The sequence below is a fragment of the Vitis riparia genome, unplaced genomic scaffold, assembly GCF_004353265.1.
Source record: "Vitis riparia cultivar Riparia Gloire de Montpellier isolate 1030 unplaced genomic scaffold, EGFV_Vit.rip_1.0 scaffold618_pilon_pilon, whole genome shotgun sequence".
In the NCBI taxonomy this organism is placed as follows: Eukaryota; Viridiplantae; Streptophyta; class Magnoliopsida; order Vitales; family Vitaceae; genus Vitis; species Vitis riparia.
The window spans coordinates 147,829-173,271 of NW_023269713.1; the positions used below are offsets into that span (position 1 = coordinate 147,829).

General features: G+C 35.2%; 2 long non-coding RNA genes across 12 annotated transcripts; both read left to right on the forward strand.

The window, feature by feature from the left end:
- The first annotated feature begins 111 nt into the window (after window positions 1-111).
- Window positions 112-23,216, forward strand: LOC117910139. 11 transcript variants are annotated; one of them, XR_004650553.1, is made up of 13 exons: window positions 2,631-2,713; window positions 9,073-9,163; window positions 9,309-9,447; window positions 14,373-14,436; window positions 14,528-14,626; window positions 15,426-15,538; window positions 15,932-16,221; window positions 16,540-16,578; window positions 16,680-16,781; window positions 17,179-17,564; window positions 17,699-17,811; window positions 19,119-19,253; window positions 22,692-23,216. It is a non-coding gene; the product is annotated as an uncharacterized LOC117910139 (long non-coding RNA). The 11 variants fall into 11 exon arrangements; XR_004650554.1 differs by lacking the exons at window positions 2,631-2,713; window positions 9,073-9,163; window positions 9,309-9,447; window positions 14,373-14,436 and adding exons at window positions 112-170; window positions 751-1,145; window positions 1,280-1,392; XR_004650552.1 differs by lacking the exon at window positions 14,373-14,436 and having other exon boundaries at window positions 14,515-14,626.
- LOC117910141 lies at window positions 1,921-2,493 on the forward strand. The gene is made up of 2 exons (XR_004650560.1): window positions 1,921-1,984; window positions 2,392-2,493. It is a non-coding gene; the product is annotated as an uncharacterized LOC117910141 (long non-coding RNA).
- Window positions 23,217-25,443: the final 2,227 nt, after the last annotated feature.

A 25,443-nucleotide genomic window follows, 5' to 3' on the forward strand; every position in this document is an offset into this window, starting at 1 on the left:
TGCACCTTATGGTTTTAACTTTTGTACATTACATTTGAATCCATTTGATCTTCTTTTAATTGGACTCAGGGATACACCATTGGAAACCCAATAACAGATCACTTTAGTGACTTCAATTCAGAATTGCATACACTCATCAAGTAGGAATTCTATCAGATGAGCTCTATGAGGTGATTATTCCCCCCACCCACTCGGGTTTAATACTTAATCGGATATGATTCCAAAATTTGCATTGATTTGTTATGCATTTCTAGGCAACCAAAGCAGTATCCTCCTGTGAATACTACTAAACTATACAAGGATGGTTCAGGGGTTGCCACCTAAAAAGTATTCAGAGAATGTCATTCAGATTTTAGACTCATATGCTTGTACCATCTACATATTGAGTTGAATTTTTGGTTTTGACTGAATTGAAAAATGGAGTTTTTTTTTTTTTTTTTTTTTTTTTGCAAAAATTGCAAGAAATAATCCTAAAAACACAAATATGCAAAGATTAAGGTGGTTGAAGATACCCCAAGTGGCAATTGACTGAATAAGATAAAATAAAGACCAATTCAATTATGTGTTTATAGAATGTTTTAAGAGTGGGTTTTATGTTTTCTTTGAATCTAAATGGCATCATGTTTCTTTATTTTGACTAGTCTTTTCCTTTCCTTACTTTTACCAGATACCAAATGGAGTTTGAGCATGTAGTCTTACTCAACTTGTGCTACTAATTAGAGTATCTGTTGGTGATATTTTCTTTTTCAGGCCAATATCTAAAAGCTAAGGTTGATGGAGGTTTTGGCAGGGACGTGCTGGAGTTTTTGCTGAAAGGAGATGTGGTTGCTTATAGAACCATGGCTACCAGAGTTTCTTGAAATAGCCCGAAGATTAACTGATTGATAGAGTTGTCGACTTGTGTTGCAGCTGCAGCAGTGTCATTTATACAATTTTTCCCTAAAATGAAGGCGCAATACGATTATGGTTTGTTGATGTTTATATTGACATTCAGTTTGGTATCTGTAATGGGCTATCCTCAACCATCCTCATTGGTAGTGCCACAGCTGTGTTTGTATCCATAGGCATCTACCCAATGTGGGCTGGTGACGATCTTTACAATCTGGTTGCTGGCAATGTTGAAAAGCTTGGGAACTTCTTAGAAGGTATGCCTAAAATAGAAAGGTGGCATTACACCCCAAATGAATGTGTAGATTGCTCAAGATAAACCCAAAGAGAACCATACCTTTTACATTTTTTTAATCTAATTTTGATAACTTACAAGTAAGTGAGTTTGCAGGATTTTCAGGGAAATATCTTAGAGTCTCAGGAGATGGAGAATCCAAGGATAGCAAAACAATTCTTCAAGGATACAAAAGTATTTTGACTTCAAAAATCACTGAAGATTCCTTGGTGAGTTGACAGATTGGTCTATTTCACTGTCAAAATTATCTAAATTCATAGACTACATCAAGTTACAACTTGTTTAAATTTCTCAACTTGCAGACGAATTTTGCAAAATGGGAGCCTGGTCATGGTCGTTTCAGGTTTTGTCGTCCTTAGAAACAATACCAAAAGATTGGATCCCTAGCTGGCCAATGTGCCTATCGTATTGAAGCTCTTAGCAGTAGCTACCCTCACTCTCATATCCCGGTAGTAAACTCAACTCACAAACTAAAATTCATTGCCTTCAGATTACTTGATTTAACTTGGGTAACAAAAAACCATAGCATAAGCTGTTTTCTCAACAAACTTCATTCTGCTATGATATTCTCATAGGCCCCCACAGAGATCCAAAACAAAATTCAAGAGGCTTGCACAAGATGAGTACAAAATCCAGAAAAGCTTTGAAGGAATTAGCATCTGCAATCAAAAGTATGATTAAACCATGCTCTATTGATCCCCATATTTTAAACTCAAAAACTACTGTTGAAACCTCAAATCGTTGCTCGAAACTCATTCTTGTGAAGACGTTGACCTTCTTGAGCTAATGTCAACTGCTGTAGTAGGTTTATGTTTGATGGCATTATCCATCAAAGTTAATTTGAAAATGTTTATGCTTGATTTGTTTGGAATGCAACAAATTCCTCTATATTTTGAATGCTAAGTGAGTATTATTATCGTGCAAGGAGTTCATAGAATTTTAATTTTTTTTTAAAACATTCTTCTTTGTTATTTGATAATCCAAAAAAAAAAAAAAATCAAATGAAAACCTATATGTAGAATAAGGACACATTTATATTCCAATATACAAGGGTGATTTATATTTCTTTCTTCATTGAGCAAAACAGTGTAATGAAAATTTGGATTGGCTAATCGTGTTAATTTTAGCGAACTGATAATATGTGGTCCAAATTTCAGTTTTATCTTTCTCATTCATATTCATACCGACTCTCTCATTTCTCTCTCTAGAATTTTCCTTCAAGTCCTGGATTTGAAGAAGAATTTGAGCCACATGTTTCTTGTTTTCTTCAAAATTTCTCAAGGAAATTGAGAAGTGTGGAAGACGGAAAAGTATTTGCAATCTCAATTAATGGCACATTTCTCTTTGTTTAGCTTCTATCTCTCTAAAATAATTCATTTGGTGAGCGATTCAAATATTTTTGTGAATTTTTTTATTTTTATTTATTTTTGTTTGAATGGCATAGGTTTGAGGATGAAGCAGTGAAAGTCTCAGTCAAAGAACAGATGCACATTACTGCAATTCACACACTTAAACATGATTTCATATCAGGTTCTCTATCTTTATCTGTAGATTAAGGCTGTAAATTTGATTGCAAAATAGTGATGGTAGACTTTTGAATTATTTGGCCATCTTTATCAATTTTATGTATTATGCAATTTTGATTTTGGAAAATAGTAAGCTTTTTTTCTTTCCTTTTTTTTTTTCTTCTTGAATTGGAAAGAATTGTTAGAATATATTGTTCTTGACTTATTGATAGACAAAACATACTTTAATGGTCTATTAGTGATGCACATCCTCAATATCAACATAGAGTTTGGCAACATTGTAAAGGATTTATCAATGTGAGAGTACAAGTGTCTATATATAATGTCACACAGTGTCTTGATAGTAGAATTAGATTGTAAATAAAGGGTATCATGTGGATAATGTTAGTTGATAGAAAAAAATGTGTTAAGTTGATAAAATTGCTAACTTAGATGTGTTAGCATATAGATTGAAGCAAATTCAATAAAAAGACTTGATTTATCTGCTAAACTCATTGAGAATGGATGATTCAAATGCAAATAAAATGATGGAAGTGGACCGGTATTATATTTAATACAATATCATTTACTATAATGAGGTTGCATAGACTATAGATGGAACCTCACAAGAATAAGAGGTTTGATTACCATCTTTGCTTAAAAAATTTTGATTTTTCTATGTTCATTATTTATAATGTTAAAATAGGGGTCTCCTTGCTAGTTTAAGTAGAGATTGGATCATCATACTAACAAACTTAGCTTAGATGCTAGTGATAGTGCCTTGGTGTCTTCTTATTCGACTTTCTTTCTTTTTAATGAAAATGAGAATTGATCATTTGTGTAATGGACTCTATAACTAGCCAAGATGTTAAAAGCCAAGAGAAGTAAAATATTGTTTATTGAACATTTCCTTATTATATTTCACTTGTGTGGATTCTCTTGCACATATTGTCTTATGTTGTCTTTAAATGATTAAGTTAAAAGAGTGCGGTTGAAGAGTAATATTTCACCCTTTATAAAAGACTAACCAACATAATATTTTAAAAGTGATAAGCCAATTGGATCTCTCATTATTTTAATGTCAATTCAATTCAAAATTTCCTGTGGATCTTTTTCTTCTGCTGAAATTAAAAGGTTAATACAAAATGACTTTGAATATTATATTGTTTAGACTGTTCCAATGTTTAGATTTTGGTTAACTACAATTTTAGAATTTGAATTTTAGTGCTTTGAAGATTGATAGGTATACTAACCCATTTAGTATATCCTTTTATAGAACCATTATTAATTTATACTGTTGAGAGAGAGAAAGAAGAAAGGCCTTAATTCTCATTAATGTAATTAATCTACTTACAATTGAGAAATATATATATATATACAAGGCTAGGAGTCCTAACTACCATACATGTATCCTATATTAACAAGGAAAGGTTATATACTATAAATACATTATATTCAACACTCCCCCTCAAGCTGGAGCATATACGTCATATGCACCAAGCTTGTTACAAATATATTTAATCCTAGGACCTCTGAGAGATTTAGTGAAGATGTCAGCTAGTTGATCATTTGAATTAACAAAACTTGTAGCAACACATCCTGATGCGATCTTCTCTCTAATGAAATGACAGTCAACTTCAATATGTTTGGTCCTTTCATGAAAGACTGGATTGGATGCAATATGTAATGCGGCCTGGTTATCACATATGAGTTTCATCTGTTCATCCTTTCCAAATCTCAACTCTAGAAGAAGATGTCTCAACCATATGAGTTCACATGTTGCCAAAGCCATAGCTCGATACTCGCTTCAGCGCTAGATCTGGCCACTACATCTTGTTTCTTACTCTTCCAAGATATTAGATTACCTCCAATAAAAACACAGTACCCTGAAGTGGAACGTCTATCTGTGGGTGAGCCAGCCCAATCTGCATCTGTGTAACCAACAACCTGAGTATGACCTCTGTTCTCGTACAACACACCTTGGCCTGGTGTACTTTTGATATATCGAAGAATGCGGATTACAGCATCCCAATGGCTATCACATGGTGACTGTAGGAATTGACTAACAACACTCACAGGAAAAGAAATGTCTGGACGAGTAATGGTGAGATAGTTCAATTTACCTACGAGCCGTCGATATCTCCCGGGGTCTCCTAAAGGCTCCCCCTGTCCTGGTACAAGTTTGACATTCGGATCCATAGGTGTGTCTACCGGTTTACAGTCTAACATACCAGTTTCTTCCAGGATGTCTAAAGCATACTTCCTTTGGGAAAGGACCACAGCAGAACTGGATTGAGCTATCTCAATTCCCAAGAAATACTTGAGTTTCCCCAAGTCTTTGGTCTGAAAGTGGGTAAAAAGGTGTTGCTTTAGTTCTGAATACCATCCTGATCACTGCCTGTAATGACGATGTCGTCCACATAAACAACCAGATAAATACACTGCCCCAAAGAGTTATGATGATAGAAACTGAATGGTCTGCTGTACTGCGAAGCATGCCAAACTCTGAACAACAGAACTAAAACGGCTAAACCATGCTCGAGGAGATTGTTTCAAGCCATATAGAGAACGGCGTAACCTGCATACTAAACCAGACTCCCCCTGAGCAACAAAACCAGGAGGTTGCTCCATATAAACTTCCTCGGCAAGATCACCATGAAGGAAGGCATTTTTAATATCCAATTGATAAAGAGGCCAAGAACACATGGCAGCCATGGAGAGAAGCAGACGGACAGAAGCAATCTTGGCAACCGGAGAGAATGTGTCACCATAATCAGAACCATAAACCTGAGTATAGCCTTTAGCAACTAAGCGGGCCTTAAGGCGATCAACCTGACCATCAGGACCAACCTTAACTGCGTAACCCAACGACAGCCAACGTAGATTTACCGAGGGTAAAACAACAAGATCCAAGTGCCATTAGAGTGCAGAGCAGCCATTTCATCCACCATTGCCTGTCGCCAGCCTGGATGGGAAAGAGCTTCATGGGTGCTCTTTGGAAGAGAAACAGAGGAATATAGCAGAAACAAAAGCAGAATAGGGTGAAGATAATCGATGATAACTCAAAAAATTGTAAATAGGATGAGGATTACGAGTAGAGCGAGTACCTTTCCGAACAGCAATGGGTAAGTCATTAGGAGAAGGCAGAGCCGGGGTAGGTGAAGCCGAAGGGATAGGAAGTGAGTCAGCAGGTGCCTCAGCAAAAGGGAGAGGAGCAACGACACGAGGGCGACGATGATAAACCTGAAGTGGTCGAGGAGGCATAGCATCAGGTGGGGAGACAATGGGAATAGGCAAGACTTCAGAAACAGGAAGAGACTCAGAAGTGGTGGAAAAGAATGGTGAGTCCTCAAAGAAGGTGACATCAGCGGAGATAAAGTATCGATGAGTCTCAAGGGAATAACAACGATAACCCTTCTGAAGTCTGGAGTATCCCAAGAAGAGACACTTCATGGCTTTGGCGGAAAGCTTGTCCTGTCCAGGAGTGAGAATATGAACAAAGCAAGTACAACCAAAGACACGAGGAGGAAGGAAATAAAGTGGTTGGTCAGGGAAGAGAAGGGAGTGAGGAATCTGATCATGTAAGACAGAGGAGGGCATACGATTAATCAAATAACAAGCGGTAAGAACAGCGTCCCCCCAAAAACGAAAAGGAACATTGCTATGGAGGAGGAGAGTACGAGCTGTCTCAACAAGATGTCGATTCTTGCGTTCAGCTACCCCATTTTGTTGAGGAGTATGAGCACAAGAAGACTGATGAAGAATCCCATGATGAGACATAAACGAAGTAAATGGGGCTGAAAAATATTCCCTGGCATTGTCACTGCGTAACACACGAATAGAAACATTGAACTGGGTTTGGATTTCAGCATAAAATTTCTGGAAAATAGAGAATAACTCAGCTCGATTTTTCATTAAAAATAACCAAGTACATCGAGAATAATCATCAATGAAAGTGACAAAATACTGAAATCCTAAAGTAGACGCAGTCCGACAAGGACCCCAAACATCAGTGTGGACAAGCTCAAAAGGAGACTTTGCCCGATTATTCAAACGCTTTGGGAACGAGACACGAGTATGTTTCCCAAGCTGACATGACTCACACGGAAGCGACGATAAAGTGGAAAAACGAGGGACCATCTTCTGGAACTTGGAGAGACTAGGGTGGCCCAGACGATTGTGAATGAGGAGAGGAGCATCAGTGGAAATGCAAACTGCAGGAGATGAATCCGAGGTGAGGTGATAGAGGCCTTGAGACTCACGTCCTATGCCAATCGTCTTCCCCGTACTCCGGTCCTGCAAGGTCACAAATTTATCAGAAAAGGTAATAGAGCAATTAAGAGTACGAGTGATTTTGCTGATGGAAATAAGATTAAAAGGACATTCAGGAGTATAAAGGACAGAAGTGAGAGGTAGAGAAGGCAGAGGAAGGGCCAAACCAATACCTTTAGCCACAGTTTGAGAACCATTAGCTAAGGTAACATTAGGTAAAGCAGAGGTAGTAGTAATAGAGGAGAAAAGATCCTTATTACCAGATAAGTGATCAGAAGCTCCAGAATCTAGAATCCAGGGTCCAAGAGAAGATGTGTGGGTAAGGCAGGCAGAGGCATTACCAGGCTGGGCAACAGAGGCAACAGAAGCCTGAGATGCGGAAGAGCTCGGAGCTTGAGGCAGCGGAGAATCAGAGGACTGGGCCACATGGGCAGTGCGAGGAGGTCGTCCATGTAACTGATAGCAACGATCGCGAGTGTGGCCAAGTTTATTGCAATAGGTGCAATGAGGACGTTGACCTCTACCTCGGGTACCACTACGGCCTCCTCGAGAGTTAGTTTGAGAAACTAACACAGAAGAATCTGAAGTGCTATCAAATGGCAAAGTCTGAGTGGAGGAGATACGGAGGAGGCGAGCAAACACATCATCCAAGGACGGAACTGATGAACTACCAAGAATCTGATCGCGGACAGGCTCAAGATCCGGACGGAGGCCAATAAGAGTAAGAACCATGAAGAACTTGTCAAGCTGTGTTTGTTGAGCCCCAACATCAGGAGTAAGAGGCATCACAGTCAAGAACTCCTCCTTAAGAGAGGCAATCTGGCCAATATAAGTAGATAGATCCAAGTCCTGTTGGCTGAGATGGACAATAGCAGAAGCCACCTTATAAAGACGCTGGATATCATTCGTATATAATCCTTTGGCCTGAGTCCAAAATTTAAAACAAGTTTTGTAGGCCCGAAGATGAAGAAGAATCTTGGGATCAACCGATTGCCATAATACACTACATAACTGTGCATCTATCTTCCTCCACTGTACGCGGTCAACCTCAGGGATATCTGCCTCCTGTGTAATCAAGTGATCCTCATATCCTTGACCCATAAACCAAAGTTCAACAGAGGCAGACCAGGAAAGATAATTGTCACTGCCAACCAATTTCTCCGAAGTAATCATAGGAGATCCAGATATAACAGCGGAAAAAATGGAATTTTTAGTAGTCATATCTACTTATCTGGAGAATGAAGTATGTTTGGATCGAAGAGAGCCCTAATACGGCTTCAGATTGCGGCGTGGCACCACCGAAAAAGGGAGACGGCCTCAGATCGCGGCGTGGTACCACCAGAAAGGTAGAAGAACACTTCCCAAGGCACGTGCAGGGATTGGAGTGGAGAAAAAGTAGTCGGAGCTTCGCCGGAAAGACTGTTTGGAGGGCCGACGGAGACAAAAATCCCCAAAAGAGGTACGTGCAGGGCTCGGATGGGAGAACCAGGGAGGTAGGGAGGCTGGTCGGCGTCAGGCGAAGCTGGAGGAGGCGCGTCGCCGGAAAAGGCCTCACGCGCCCTCACGCGCCGGCGCGTGAGATTCAGCCGCCGGCCGGAAATTTGCGCGTGGCGGCGCGTGGATGCTTTTTGGTGCCGGTGCCTTCACAAAAGTTGTAGATCTCCTCCAGGCGCTCCTTCTGGTATGGTCGGTGTCGGAAAAATACGTCGCCGGAAAAGTTCGCCGGAAAAGTTCGCCGGAAAAGTTCGCCGGCGGTGAGTAGTTTCTGTCGACGATCCGAATGACCGGAAAGTATTGGAGATGGGGAAGGTGACCGGAATGAAACACGGTCACCGGAAGGTTTCCCGGAGTTGATGACACGGGAAACAGGAAAGAATTAGGTTTTCTTCCTTGGCTCTGATACCATGTTGAGAGAGAGAAAGAAGAAAGGCCTTAATTCTCATTAATGTAATTAATCTACTTACAATTGAGAAATATATATATATATACAAGGCTAGGAGTCCTAACTACCATACATGTATCCTATATTAACAAGGAAAGGTTATATACTATAAATACATTATATTCAACATATACTTTCGTTGTAATTTGAACTGGGTTTTGTATCTGTAGGGAACTGCACAACTAGCTCTTGAAGATTGATAAGCATTGTGCTTTGTAATGATTGAAAAATCATTACCATGAATCAATGAAAATTGAAATAGTAAGCTATATCAAGTTTAAATTCATTGATTTCTCCAATTTTAATGTGTTCATATTAAAAATGACAATGGTGCACACTTAATGTTAATTTGTATTTCCCTATGGATCAATATGTCCCATTGATCAATGTTTGAATGTTCTTGTAGTGCTAAACACAAGGTAGAATTGGAGCTTTGTGCATAAAAAAAAATGTCAAACAGTTCCATGATCTTAACCTTCTTCAAAGGCTGGGAAAAAAAGCAAGCTTTGGAATGCATTTTGTGAGCATATGAAGACATTGAACAGGTGAATTTTTTCATGATGGTCAACACTATGATAGATGCTCAACAAACAACTTGAGAGACAATTTGAGTAACCTGCATAGTGTTTTTGTGAAAACCATGTTAGGTTTGATTGTGCCATTATCTAATGTTATACATATGTTGATTGAAGTAGTATATACAAGAGAGTTACCTTTCTATCATTATTTGGTTCTTAACTCTGATAACTGAGTCTAAAATATATTTGATGTGGTAAATTTTGTGATTCATCACTATGAAAAGTATCATATATGAGAAGCATTGATCTAACATTACAAACTTTAAAAGTAGTACCTAGAACCACACACATTGCAAACTAGATAATGTCATCATCAGCCCCACTTTCTTCTGGAGCCTTATCACCATTGATCCAACATCCTCACTAGTCCATCGATACTCTACATGGGCTTCATAGTCCAAATCAGCCACAAAATCCCTCCATGGCTAGTAAATTTCGCACCCACTATTACAAACCAATATATCAAATACTTTTTAGTTTAATTGCCAACTTCTTAACTTTTCTATTATTTCCTGTAAATCACATTTTAAGGTATGTTCTAGCCACGAAAACTGGTGTTCTTTAGCTCATTTTATGCCACTAAGGCCATTTGTTATTGTCAATAAGGAGCTTTAGAAGGACACTTGCTATGCCTTATTGGTCATGTGGATCAACGAGAATATCACTGTTAAGTGTTTGGTATAATTGAGAATTCCTTGTTAGATAAAACAAGCAGGTTTACAGAAAAAAGAAACCATTGAAAGTCCAATATATAAATTCTTATGATCATGGGCTAGGATTTGAACATGCATTATTCCTTGGGCCTGCTAGCCCAACACTTAACCATACTAGTATAAAATTTCCCTTGATTACATCTACAAGCCACCATATTTTGTAGCATCAATACCTTAACCATAGTATAAACCCAAACATAAGCACTTATGAAGCTGTTGTTAGACGTTTCTTCAATGTCGTCCTTATTTCCTAAAATAGGTGTTTGTCAAAACAAGACCAAATCAAAAAGAAATTTAGCTCGAACTCAATGTTATAGTTGTATTTGTTTTCTGTTTGGATCAAGAGAAAGTGCTTTGAAATGCAATTTTTAACCAGGTTGGTTATTTCTTGGAGGTAGTGACACTCTCCAAAAGCCTTGAGCAGAGTGATGACATTATTCCTAGGATGAGGACAAGACAATGCAAATATTTGCATCATGTGCATTCCCATTCCCTTCCTCTAACAATGAGCAGTACTTAGATGAAAAGAGATTTTGCAGGTAAACATGCCTTTCCCTTTCCCTTCTTCTAATAATGAGCAGTACAACCTTTTTTTTTTTTTTTTTGATTGGAAACGACACAGAGATATATTGATAGAAAAAAAGAAGTACAATAAGAAGGATGAGAAATCCTCCCGCCAAAGAAAACTAAATTACAGGAAGTTACACAGAAAACAAACGAACTCTCTATAAAGGACCATTCCTTATGGAGTACACTCGCTAACCAATCAAGTTGTAACACATTAAGGGGAGTCCCCTTAAACGCCTTGGAACAGAAAGCCCAAAGAGAAGCAAGGAAAACAATAGAGTCCCAAAGAAACTCTGAATTCCTTGCTTTATCCTCAAAAATCCTCGCGTTTCTTTCCCACCACACAACCTGAATTAAAGCGATGCTCGTAGCTTGCCACAAAACTATCCCCCTCTTAGAAGTACCAAAACCATTAAATTTGATGGACATCATGTCAAAGATGCTCCTCGGGGGGACCCAATCCATCTTAGCTAACTGAAATAACCTGTGCCACAACCCAATCGTCAAGGAACAATGAAGAAAAAGATGATATGCTGATTCCCCATGCTTCATGTACAGAATACAAATATCAGGACTAAGGGCTTTGTAGGGTCTTCTCACTTGTAGCATGTCATTAGTATTCACCTTCTTGTGTGCCACTAACCAGACAAAGGACTTTAGTTTGAAAGGAACTTGAGAATTCCAAACGAACTTAGAAGGGAAAACCTGAGGAGATCCAGCAATACAACCTTCTTTTCACTGACTGAAAGTCACCAAAATGCTTTTGGTTTTATTTCTCAGTGGTCAATAATGGAGATAATCGGAGTGTGGATGAAGAGGCTTGGTATTTTTTTGATTCACTCATTATTCTTTCAACCAAATGACTTGTAGTTTTCTGATTCACCATATGGTTTCAATTGTTAGGGTTTTTTTTCTTTTTGCTAGGGTATTTTTCTCCATCTTTTGGTTTTATTTCTCCACATTCTATGATTATGTTGGGATCCCATATCTTTTTTGGTTTGATTTCCTTTGGGTTTTCTTTTGATGGATTTCTCATCATTCCTTCTTTCTAAGACAAGACAAATGTAATTTGTACCCAGTAAAATGATCAGATTTTTAGAATGAGAAATTTTTTTATGGAGGGAAATTAAATGATGCCATGCATCATCACTTGTCCCCAGTAGAACTCATAGTTCAAAGTCGCGGTATCGGTCATTGACTTGGGAGGTCTTGAGGCACATCTGTCTCGGTATCTCGGATCGGTATCGGGTGATACACAAAAAATTATAATTTAAGAGCTTAAAATAATTTTAAAAAATTATGAAAATTATTTAAAAAATTAAATACAAATAAGTAGAGTGAAAAATTAATAAAATAAACTTCTATTATATTAAAATTATTTAAATTATAATAAAAGCATACTTTTGGGATGATTTAAAATAATATTAAAAATCTCTAAAAATATTTTAATTTAATCACTTGATAATAAATGTTTCTTGTTGAAGATGAAAATAATAAAAAGTAATTTTTTTTATAAAAATTGTTTAAATTAAATATTTTGAATTTAAAAAAAATATTTTTAACTATTAAAAAAATAAAACCATGATTCATCTTTAAAAAAATAAATATAATTTTCTTATAAAATATATTCATTAATTTAATTTTTATATAAATATTCATTTCCTATTTATTTGATATAAGTCTAATATTCATTATTAATTTTTTATCATTCTAATTTTCATCAAATTATTTAAAACTCAAATTCCCACCAAATACTCATTATCTACATAAAAAACAAATACATATTATTTAAAACCTAAATCCTCACCTATTTATCAAAAAAAAAAACCCAAATCCACATCTGTTAAATACTCATAACCACCATTGACCGGTCAAACACCCATTTCTCCCCACAACCAGCTCCTTCGCAGGCCCCTTTCTCTCTTCTCCCACTTCCATCGGCCACCTCACCATCGTTCTCCGTCGATAACAGCGGTGCTGGAGTCCGGCGACTCTGCCTCCTCCTCATGTCGCTCAGTTCCATCTCCGGCAAGAACCTGGGGGATCCGACCGGCGACTACAAGATGCAGTCCATCTCTGTAATCTGTATTTTTCATTTTCGTGGGTTTTGATCCTCTCATCTTCTCCACCATTCCTACTCCAATATTACCTTTTTTTCCATTACCAATAACCCAAATAGCTTAGTCTCAACATGATCTTAGAGTTGTCTCAACGTTTCCATGGGATTCACTCTTTCAATTCAACCGAGTTTGTTCGACAAAATATCCAACTCGGGTATCGGTCCGGTACCGGCCATGGTCGAGACGGATACAACTTGGCTGATTTGTACCGGTATCGACCGAGATTTTGAACCCTGGTAGAACTACAGGTGATTTGTATGTTGTTTGGGTAATTGATGAAGTTTCAGCTTGATGAAGTTGCATGCCAGTTGGGGGAAATTTTTGATGGAGAGATTTTTTATTGCAGTATGCTTCCTTGAGACCAAAACTGTGGGGAGATTTTAGTATTTGGGGTTGGATGCAGGGTGATTTATTTGAGTCTATGTCCATGAATAAAAAATTGTATAGAATTTAAAACAATTAAATTAGAAGAAAATAAAGTAGAGTAAAAAATAAATAAAAAATATCTAATATCATTTCCAAAAAAAAAAAAAATGTTCTTTTATTCACTCTAATCCAATAATCAACCTCAACTAGCTTTAGTTAGTGTAAGGTTCTAGTATAAATCAGTGAACAAAAAGAGTATTTTTCATGTCTAGTAATAGCATATATCTATCATGTTACAATGTCTGCAGTGGTGAGATCTTCTATTAATGTCCACTCCCTAATCACATCACCTGAAATGGTAAGGATACTTTTCTAGAAGAATAGGGGCATTTGGGTGTGAAAAAAAAAATATATGTTGTAATCACTTAGTGTCATCAGGCTTTGCACCATGCCTCAATATGAAGTGGCTTAATATGGTGAGTAGTGATTGGATATCAGTGGTAAGAAAGGTTAGTGGTAATTCAAAGCCCAATTCTGATCAGTTTACTCTACTGTTCACAATTTTCCCCCATTTCATAGGTCAAACTTGAGCCACTCCCACCCAAAAGGGAAAACAGGGGGCTATTCCTAATGATAAGACCATTGGTGCAAAGCGGTTTGAATGGAGGATATTATACATGGTAAACTTTAGGTACAGAACCAAATAGGTGGGTAGATTGACACTAAAAAGGGTAATTAAAATTTTCTTTGGTGTTCAAAAATTGTGTTTCATTTACTAATGGTCACACAGGCCAAAATTGTGGGGAGATTTTGGAGAAAAACACTAGTGATATTAGTATATGTTTCTCTCTTCCAATAAAGCACATGTTTCTCTAGGTGATTTTTCTTAGCTCTCTTCCTTACTTCCTGAAATTTTCATAAATTTTTTAGAGACTGTTTGTTGTCCATTTCTCCCATCATGAATGTAAAATTGGCTTTCTCCCATCCTGAAACACTAGTGATATTTGGCTTTCTCCATTCCATTTTCTGTTCTCATCCAACCTATTCTCAAGAGATTTTCCCAACATTTTCAATCATAGAATATAAAATTATATGAAATAAGTTTATATTGTAATGTGGATGCTAGTGTGTATGCTGCACTTTGGCCTTGAAAAGGAGGGAAAAAAAAGAAGTTTGGCAGATATTATAAGGTTGATGCATCTCAGTTTCATATTCCAAGCCTTATTGTTTTCAGACTATGGATGCTTTCATCACTAATCATGTTTCAGTTTTCTTCAACAGCTTGAGATCCCTTCTGGACATATATACAACAGATCTTTCACTTGGACATATATACAAAGGACTCCTAGTTTCTGTTAGTCTCAAGTCATAGATTGATTTGTAAGTCTTTCAATCTTCAACTTCTCATAGTTCTGCATTTTGGACACCAGATAGAAGTGAAGTTATTCCACTTTGATTCTTCTGCAGTAGCATTTGAAAATATTTCATGTTGTTATGTAATTACTTTTGTTGTTCAAGGTATATATAAAGATGAGATTAGTGCTTCTAAAAGCTATTCACTACAAGGCTCTATTCTGCAATGAGTATGACTAGTCTACATGATGATCTAAAACCTCTTCCAGTTTTTAACATTTGCCAGTTTGGATCTATTTTAACAAGTTATAAAACTTGTCTACATGACATCTCTTATAAAATAGGTTCAACAAGATATAATTATTAAAATAGTATTACCAAAATAGAGACAAAATTTAAGGATGATTTTAATGTTTTTTTATTTTTGTCTATGAAGTTTATTTGTAAAAACATTTGTAATTAGATTTTAAATTGATAGGGATTAATAAAAATTTTGCTTGCCCTATAATTGAAATCAACTTGGAAATTTTGGAAGATTTTGGATCAAATCTAGTCAGATCTTGCTTTGAGGGGTGTGGATTTTAGTAGGTCTTATTTGTATACAAAGCTCCTTTTCTTTGCATCTTGTAGAATAGAACAGAGTCCCAGTTTCATGTGCTAGCTATTGTTTATAGGAAATTGTATACTTTCTTAGCTAACAAACAGAGAAGAAAACCAGAGGAAAGAATAGGAAGATTCATTAATGGGTTGTTTTTTCTCTTTCCAAATTTAGTCCTGTTTTTAATGGATTCTGATTGATGGTTATTTTTTCTTTGTTTTATGGCAGTGACTACAATTGATTCTGGTAGCAAGGCTCTTGAATTTCCGAGGCTTGAAAATGACCCAAACACAATGATTGTTTCTCCAAACAGTCATTAGGTATGGTTTACATGAGTGAAGGTTTGTGAAGTTTTTATGTTGTTATGGATTCACGGATGAAAAGCTGCTTTATAAGATATCCATGGTTTGGTTGCTGAAAAACTGAGGAAAAGGGAAAGTAAATTTTGAATTATTTTTATTTTTATTTTTCCGGGTTTTTGTTCCTTATCCATGGATTTCCATATCAATTTTTTTTATGATTATATTTTTTTTCTTTGATTTCTATAATAAAAAGACATGTCCTTTAATTTTTTATGTGGATAAATACATTGTGGCAGCAACGTAAGTTCGTATACTTTGTTCTTCTGGCTGGGTAGTTCTCCTTTAAGTTTCAAAAAGACAATCAAATTTTTTGTTTAGTTCTTTGTTTTGATTTGTCTGTAGTCAATCTATATATGCATCCTGCTTGTGCAGATTTTTTGGAGGTGCAACTTGATGGATATTGGCCCGCAAAATTTGGCATGGATTCAACCAGAAATGAACTGGCTTTGGTATCAATGGAGCATCCAAGATCCTCTGCATCAATTACAGGAGGCCCAACCCTGTTAAATGGTTATTCAACAGTTCATACCTCCAATTTTTTTTGTTGTGACACAGTGGCTTATTAATCACCCCAAGTTTCAGAAAAATCCACTTTACATCAGTGGTGACTCATATTCAGGCATAATCATCCCCATGGTGGTTCAAGAAATATATATCCAATGGTATGTTAATCATGACTTCTCTATATGGCTGAGGAAAGGAGAATAGTTTCATGAGTTATATAAAAACACTATTTAACATTTCTTAAGATTTTCCTTTTGTTTTGAACACCCAAACAGAGTTTTAAGATTGACTAATCAATTCAACTCTTAGAGGAACTAATAATGCATGTAAAGAAGGACATGATGGTTCAGGATTAGGCTCCATCTGAGCCCATGCTTTCATTTTTCCTTTGGGATTCCAAAAAGACTACATATATTTCTAATAAGGTGCCTAATCGTCCAGTTGAAATTTCCTTTCTTCTTATTTTTTGGCTGCAGGTAATGATGCAGGGAAAGAGCCAAAAAATGAATATTCAAGTATGTAATCTAATTATATGATTCCAGTGACTTGCGCCTTATGGTTTTAACTTTTGTACATCATATTTGAATCCATTTGATCTTCTTTTAATTGGACTCAGGGATACACCATTGGAAACCCAATAACAAATCACTTTAGTGACTTCAATTCAAGAATTGCATACACTCATCAAGTAGGAATTCTATCATATGAGCTTTATGAGGTGATTATTCCCCCTACTCACTCGGGTTTAATTCTTAATCGAATATGATTCCAAAATTGGAAGATGGATTTTTTTTTGTACTTATTTTGCAAAAATTGTAAGAAATAATCTGAAAAAAAAAACAAAAATGCAAAGATTCAGGTGGTTGAAGATACCCCAAGTGGCAATTGACTGAATTAGATAAAATGAAGATCAATTCAACTATGTGTTTATAGAATGTTTTAAGAGGCAATTGGTTTTATGTTTTCTTTTAATCTAAATGGCATCATGTCTCTTTCTTTTGACTAGTCTTTTCCTTTCCTTACTTTTACCAAATACCAAATAGAGTTTGAGCATGCAGTTTTACTCAACTTCTGCTACTAATTAGAGTATTTGTTGGTGATATTTTCTTTTTCAGGCCAATATCTAAAAGCTAAGGTTGATGGAGGATTTGGCAGGGACATGCTGGAGTTTTTGTTGAAAGGACATGTGGTTGCTTATAGAACCATGGTTACAAGAGTTTCTTGAAATAGCCTGAAGATTATTTGATTGATAGAGTTGTCGACTTGTGATGCAGTTGCGTTTGCTGAAAGATTATCTAAATGGCAGTGTCGATATGATTATGGTTTGCTGATGTTTATATTGACATTCAGTTTGGTATCTGTAACGGGCTATCCTCAACCATCCTCATTAGTAGCACCACAGCTGTGTTTGTATCCATAGGCATCTGCCCAATGTGGGCTGGTGATGATCTTCACAAGTTGGTTGCTGGCAATGTTGAAAAGCTTGGGAACTTCTTAGAAGGTACGCCTAAAATAAAAAGGTGGCATTACACCCCAAATGAATGTGTGGATTGCTCGAAATAAACCCAAAGAGCACCATACCTTTTACATTTTTTTAATCTCATTTTGATGACTTATAAGTAAGTGAATTTGCAGGATTTTCAGGGGAATATTTTAGAGTCTTAGGAGATGGAGAATCCAAGGATAGCAAAACATTTCTTCAAGGATACAAAAGTATTTTGACTTCAAAAATCATTGAAGATTCCTTGGTGAGTTGAAAGATTGATCTATTTCACTGTCAAAATTTTCTAAATTCATAGACTACATCAAGTTACAACTTGTTTAAATTTCTCAATTTGCAGACAAATTTTGTAAGATAGGAGCCTAGACATGGTCGTTTCAGGTTTCGTCATCCTTAGAAACAATACCAAAAGATTGGATCCCTAGCTGGCCAATGCACCTATCTCATTGATGCTCTTAACAGCTACCCTCACTCTCATATCCGGTAGTAAACTCAACTCACAAACTAAAATTCATTGCCTTTAGATTACTTGATTTAACTTGGGTAAGAAAAAGCTATGGCATAATCTGCTTTCTCAACTCACTTCACTCTGATGTGGTATCCTCACAGGCCTCCATAGAGATCCAAAGCAAAATTCAAGAGTATGACTAAACCATGCTCTGTTGATCCCTATATTGTAAACTTAAAAACTGCTGCTAAAACCCTCAAATCGTTGCTCGAAACTCATTCTTGTGAAGACGTTGACCTTCTTGAGCTAATGTCAACTGCTGTAGTAGGTTTATGTTTAATGGCATTATCCATCAAAATTAGTCTAAAAATGTTTATGTTTTATTTTGCAAAATGTAACAAATTCCTCTATATTTTGAATGCTAGGTGAGTATTATTATCGTGGGGGGAGTTCATAGAATTTTAATTTAAAAAAAAAATCAAATTAAATGAAAACCTATATGTAGAATGAGGACAAATTTATATTCCAATATACTAGGCTGATTTATATTTCTTTCTTCATTGAGCAAAACAGTGTAAAGAAAATTTGGATTGGGCAATCGTGTTAATTTTAGTGAATTGATAATTATGTGGTCCAAATTGGAAACTAGGATATCTTAATGTTGCTTTTATATATGATTCATGTATGCAATATGCCTATAATTTTCTACACAGGAGTATTATTGTTAATGGGTGTGTAACTATAGCCTGAGCTTAGGATAGTGGATGAAAAGAACATGGAAGAGGAACACAAAGTTGTCTTATCTGGTAAAGCTGGAGAAGTTGACTATTTACACTCTCTACATGGCCAAATTGGGAAACCAAAGGCAAATGTATTTACCCGGTTCACTAGATAGATGTTTATTGAATCGAAGAAGGCAAAATAGTTGGATTCCCAGGACAAAGGTCTTAACTAGACAAATATTTATCAAATTGATTTAGCATTATGCTTTGTAATGATTGAAAATTGAAAGAGTAAGCTATTTTAAGTTTAAATTCATTCATTTCTCCAATTTTAACGTGTTCATATTAAAATGTCCCACTAATCCATGTTGAATGTTCTTGCAGTGCTAAACACAAGGTAGAATTGGAGCTTTGTGCAAAAAAAATGCCAAACACTTCCATGATCTTAGACTTCTTCAAAGGTTGGGAAAAATGCAAGCTCTGGAATGCATTTCGTGAACATATGGGGACATTGAACAGGTAAATATTTACAAGATGGTCAACACTATAATAGATGCTCAACAAACATGATAGACTTGAGAGAGAATTTGAGTAACCAGCATAGCATTCTTGCGGAAACCATGTTAGGCTTGATAGTGCTTTTATCTAATGCTATACATATATTGATTGAAATAGTACAGACATAGAGCTACCTTTCTATCATTATTTGGTTCTTAATTTTGTTAACTGAGTCTAAAATATATTAGATGTGTTAAATTTTGTGATTCATCATTATGAAAAGCATCATATATGAGTGCACACACATTGAAGCTCATATTGTCTCCAGTTGGAAAATAAATATTTCATTGAGGGTGTCTTATGGTTTAGGGAATGAAGTAAAGAATTATGTCATTCTGCATAACCTCTAATTTTATACACTAGTTTAGACACATATATTCTTCTTATATCAGATACTTAGATTTTGGCTTTTTCATTATATATGAAATCCATATGCATCAAAACTTAAAGAAAGAGGAAATATAATATAAAGTGGGAAGCAAATCACTTGATCCCCAGGGCCAATAGGCTGCAGAAATATCCTGAGCTTCATAATCCTCTTCTACAAAGGCAATGTGAGGGCTATCTTGTGGGATCGTGTTTTCCCTTTTGAAGTTGTCTTTCATTGCAAAGAAGTTTCTCCCCACCATACCTCACCAAACCTCTTAGAATAATGGCCTTGTGGAGGCCAACAACTAGGTCTTCATAATTTGTATCCCATCTTTTCTAAACAAACACCACCATTTTAAAGAGGTCAATTCCCCACCTGACTGAGACATACCTGCAGAAGACATAAATGTAAAAGAGTTGGTAGTGTTTTTTATGTGTGCTATATGCATAGGGAAGAGATCTTACCTTGGTGCTTAGACCCTTGATGCAGATAAGGGTACCACATTCAACCTTAATGCAATTTGCATATGGACAAGGCAACAATGGAAGCCTCTTATCTGCATCCTTTTGTTACAGGCCATCAATTCTCTAAGTTTATCATTTATTTGTTTAAATTCTTGTTGGAAGTATAGTACTAGAAAATCAATCAGTTCATATCCAAGGTACTAGTCTCTACAACCTTTTTGCCAAAGGGTGGTTAGTAACAATCTTACCTTAACTTTTGGTTTCACCTACAACCACCCACATCGCATACTCCACAATGTCAACCATTGATCTAACATTCTCAGCAGGTCATCAATACTCAACATGGGCCTACTAGATCTTTTACATAAAAATAAGGGTAAAGAAGAAATTTTATCCATCTATGAATGTGCACCCAATGGATTATTTGATCCATATTGATGCAATGCAGTCAAATGCACTAGTAAATATGTTCCTCCTCATGTCAACATATTTTATTGTCTAGGAGGAATTACACTTACTTGTTTTTTAGTACAAGTATTCAACTACAAAATCCCTCAATGGATATTAAATTTCCCTCCCACAATTATAAACCAATGCATCAAATTCTTTTAAGTTCACTTGATAACATCTTAAATTTTCTACTATTCTCCTATAAACTCAAACCAATCAACAATACCAATCTTATTCAACTTAAGCTAGAGTTGATAACTTTCATCACATTTTTTATAATTGTCAGTAATCTCTTAGTGCAATCGCTATTGCTATCATAACAATCTATTACATACAACTCTTGTTTTTTTTTAGGATTGTGGCTAACACTATAATTACAATTAGAGGAAGCCATGTGGGTTAGAGTTTCGATGAGTTCCTTCTGTTAGTTTCTGCATTAAGTGCTCAATTAATCTTAAAGTATCCATAAAGAGAAACCTTTAAAAGAAGGTCTTCTACATCCCTTAGGGAGTCACTCATGGGTTTTTCAATAGTTGGCATGATCCCAAGATGGGTGTTGTGGTGGCGGTTCCAGTGGTGCTCAACATGGGTAAGTAGTTACAGTATGTTCTAGCCATGAAAACTAATGGATGTTCTTTAGCCCATTTTTATGGAACTGAAGTCATAAGTTATTGTCAGTAAGGAGGTTTAGGAGGGCATTTGCTATGCCTTTTTGGTCATGTCTAATGAGGAGTTAACTGTTATGTGCCTTGTTAGATAAAACAAGTAGGTCTATAGAAAATAACTATTGAAAGTTCAATATATAAACTCTTATGACGATGGGCTAGGATCTAAATAAGCAGAATCCACCGGGCTTGCTAGTCTAACACCTAATTGTATTGATCTAAAATTTACCTTGATAATATCCACATGCCCACTATTTTTTGTAGCAACAATAGATAAACCATATTCTAACCCAAAAAAAGGGGTGTAAACCATAAGTACCTACTTATAAGGCAATAAATGGATTAGATTGGGACCAAATGGCTCCACAAGAGCTGGGTTGATAAAAACCCATTTCAAGAGGCAAATCCACCACAAAAGTGGTAACATTTGATGTTTGCATGTCACAATGAAAAGAACAAAAAGGTTTAGGTATTGAAAACATAAGCAGGGACCCAGGCTGATTAATTGTGGGTCTTGCTATCAACATGAAGTAGCTTAATTTGGCCATTGATACTTAGAGATGATGGGACTTATGTTTTCTGTTAGCTATTTCATCAATACTAAAAATTTTGGCAGACCATGATCAATATGAATTCTTAGAACTTGCTACAGCTTTGTTAAGGGCCCACTAATCTTTGATGGGGGATCATAATGTATGTGTTGAATATTCTGCAAGGATTATGAAATTCACTTTAGTTTTTGTAGCCAATGTATGTGTTCTGGAACTTTGGACTATGATGCTTTGGATAAGGCACTTGACCACACAAGTCACACTTCTCTATGAACTTAAGCACTGTTGTAAGGGAAACTGAGCTACTCTTAGACATTTCTTCTATGTCATCTTTGTTTCCTAAAATCAATGTCTACAAAAACAAGACCAAATCAACAAGAAACATAGCTTAGAGTCAATGTTAAAATTGTATTTGTTTTCTATTTGGATCATGGGAAAGCGCTTTGAAATGAAACTTTTTTACTAGTCTGGCTATCTCTCCAAAAGCCTTGAGCAAACTAGTGACATTATTTTTAGGATCAAGACAAGACAATACAAGTGTCATTGTCACCTTCTGAATGTTGCATTGTAACATAGCTAAATTAAAGCAATACCATGGAAATTTAGTACTACTTGGTTAGTTAAGGGATGGTTTTGATATTGCTGGAGTCAATTCCTCTACCATCTGTGGCTGGTCATAAATGATTCTAGTCTAGGTAAGTGAGTTGTACTTGGCCACAGTGAATACTTCATTTTCTTTTCAAGTTCAAGAATTGATCTTGTGGTTGTTTTTACTCACTCCATTAGGTTATTGTGGTTCTTTCGTTTTCTTTATCTTGCTCCTATGGTAATGAAATACTTCTTATCTACAAGTGTGTTGCCAAATGCATATCTAAATGGTGGTTTATTCTTGCCAACAGATGCCTTGTCCCCAGAAGTCTCCAAGTGAGTAATGAAAGGATATAAAACTGATTTCCATGAAGGATGAAAGTCTCTCTACTGTATCAGCAATCGATGAACCAGTGCATGCAATCATCGTGTTTTCTTCTACAAATCTATGTGTGAAAATTGGTTGGCCACGTAAGCAAAGTTAGTTGATTAACTAACTGAAAGTGTGAGCTGGCACACCTGTTTGCTTAGCATTTTTTTTCATGTACTCGTGTATAAAAATGTGAAGAAAAAAAAGGAGATTTTTGAATTGTAGAAAAGAAGTGAGAGGATTTTAGAGTGAGTCTTCTTCACTGTTCTGTAGCGAGAGCTTGATGGTTCTCAGAGATTCTTGAGGGTGTAAAATGGTTCAATCTTAGTGGATTTTTGGAGGTGATCTTGATCCGTGGATGTAGGATTCAATCTTGGATCCGAACCACGTAAATCCTGCTTGTTTTGTTATGTTTTGATATTAGATATTATTTTCTTTTGATTTATGGTTTTGTTTTCTTTGTCTTCTTGGATTGGTGTTCAATCTCAATTCATTAAGGAACTTGGATAAAAACTAACACTATGTTTTGTACTTTTCTTTCAACTTGGATGATTGGATATTTGCTACAATGTTAGGCTAGATGACCAAGTTAGCATCTTCAATTGATGGAATTGAAGAAGAAATCATTTAACACAATGATTTTAACCATCTCTAAGTAGTTGCTTCTATTTGAAATTATATATCAAAAAGTGTAATTTTGATTTTGCTAAAGTTCACTTTTTTCATTAAAAAAATATATTTGTTCTCACCATCATAAAATATTTTACTAAAAAAGAAATTTATAGGCTTTTAAAGGAAAAGGTAAGCCCAACTTGATGGAGAGTTGGGTTCATTCTCTAGATCAATTGGCTCACTAGTACTTGGCCAATGAAGGTTTTGGTAAGTGGAGCTAAGGACATTCATTTGGGCTTGATTCTTTAGATATGTTTGTGGGCTCTTTCATTTTCCTCTAACCCATGATGATCTAGGTTAGGATCTATCCTTTGTGTAATGCCTTTATGTGGAAGGATACAAAAAAAATTTATATCGTATCCATATGATTGGTCTTTGAAGTATATACATATGAGGGGTAGGAGGAATCCATTGTTAACAAGCCAAAATGAGATAGGGAAAGTATATTACTCAATAGAAGGAAAAAAAACAAATCTTATTAGAGCCCTAGCAAACTATCTCTAGCTCCAAAATTATGGCTTCAAATATCAGAAAATAGAGAGTTTAATTCCTACATGAAAGGAATCAATGAGAGAACTTTTTGTATTTTAAATGTTAAAATTGTTGATATAAAAAGTGAATGATTATGGTGAAATAGTGAAGTTAACTCATTAGTGGCAATGACCTTGTTTGGATGCACTTGACTTGGGTATTCAATAATGATATCAATTAACTTATACTAATGGCTTCCGTAAGAAATATAACACATGATGCAAATGTCGTGTCAAAAGATCTTTATCTTGAAAGTCGCAATATTGAAGTGATCAAAAGCATTTTTAGAAGATTACATTCTTAAGCATGATATAGTCACCTTCATAGATGACAAAGTCACCTCCATCTCAACCTTACCCATTGTCATTTAAATGAATTCACAAACAAAAAAAATTACAAATAAAGCTATGCAAGCAAATCTCATTCAAAAAAATGAGTTGAATTTAAAAAATATCATCTTATCCTAAATTTTTAATATTATATCCAATCATAAAAAAAAATATTAATGGTAATAATATATTATTTAAATAAAAAGAGACGAAAGTTTTTTGAAGTAATTAATTATCAATTTCATATAATCTCTATAAATATTTATGTTCATAAATTTATTTATGATATTAATCTTTGAATGATTTAAAGTTTGACTAGCGAAATAGTATATTATCGAGCATGATAGGAAGAAAAGTTTACTTTTCCATATGAATGCAATAAAGAATTCTAAGACTTTTGTTCCACATATAAGTGTTGCAAATCAAATTGAACTTCTTCTTTCTATGTTTTCATAATATTGGAAATTTACACAGAACTCATACATGCCAGTTTCCAATATTATGGAAACATAAAAAAGTATGAGTTAGTGTCAATTTTCAATATTATGGAAATATAGAAGAAGAATTTTAACTTGATTTGCAACACTTATATGTGGAATAAAAGTCATGGTATTCTTTGTTTATTCTGGAAAAAAAAATTGTATACAAAATTAATATAATAAGAGTTTCTTAATGATTATTTTGGGAAAAGAATAAAAAAAAGAGGGAAAAATATGATTATATAGAAATACATTACATTATATTTCAATAAATAAACAAATATGTGTGTGCATGTGAAGACATGTCTGTTACATGTGCATGGATTTGTATGTATTTCTATACATTAATTTAACAAAATATAATAAAAATTAATTAGTATAAAGAAGGAGAGGAATAAATTAATCCTAATTATATAAATAAATAAATAAATAAATAAATGAACAAAGGTAAGTTTGCAAAAAAAAAAAAAAAAAGCGAAAACAAAAATAAAGATAAGTGCATTAGAAAAATAATTGTAAAAATAATAAAAATCTTTGTTGAAAAACAAATTGCTAATATTATTCAAAAATCGTTTCTAATGAATTATTTCTATTTAATTTTAACCTAAAAAAGTGTAGTCTTACTTTATAAAATTATTTCATTTTATTATATTTAATGAAAATTAACTTACTTTAATATTGT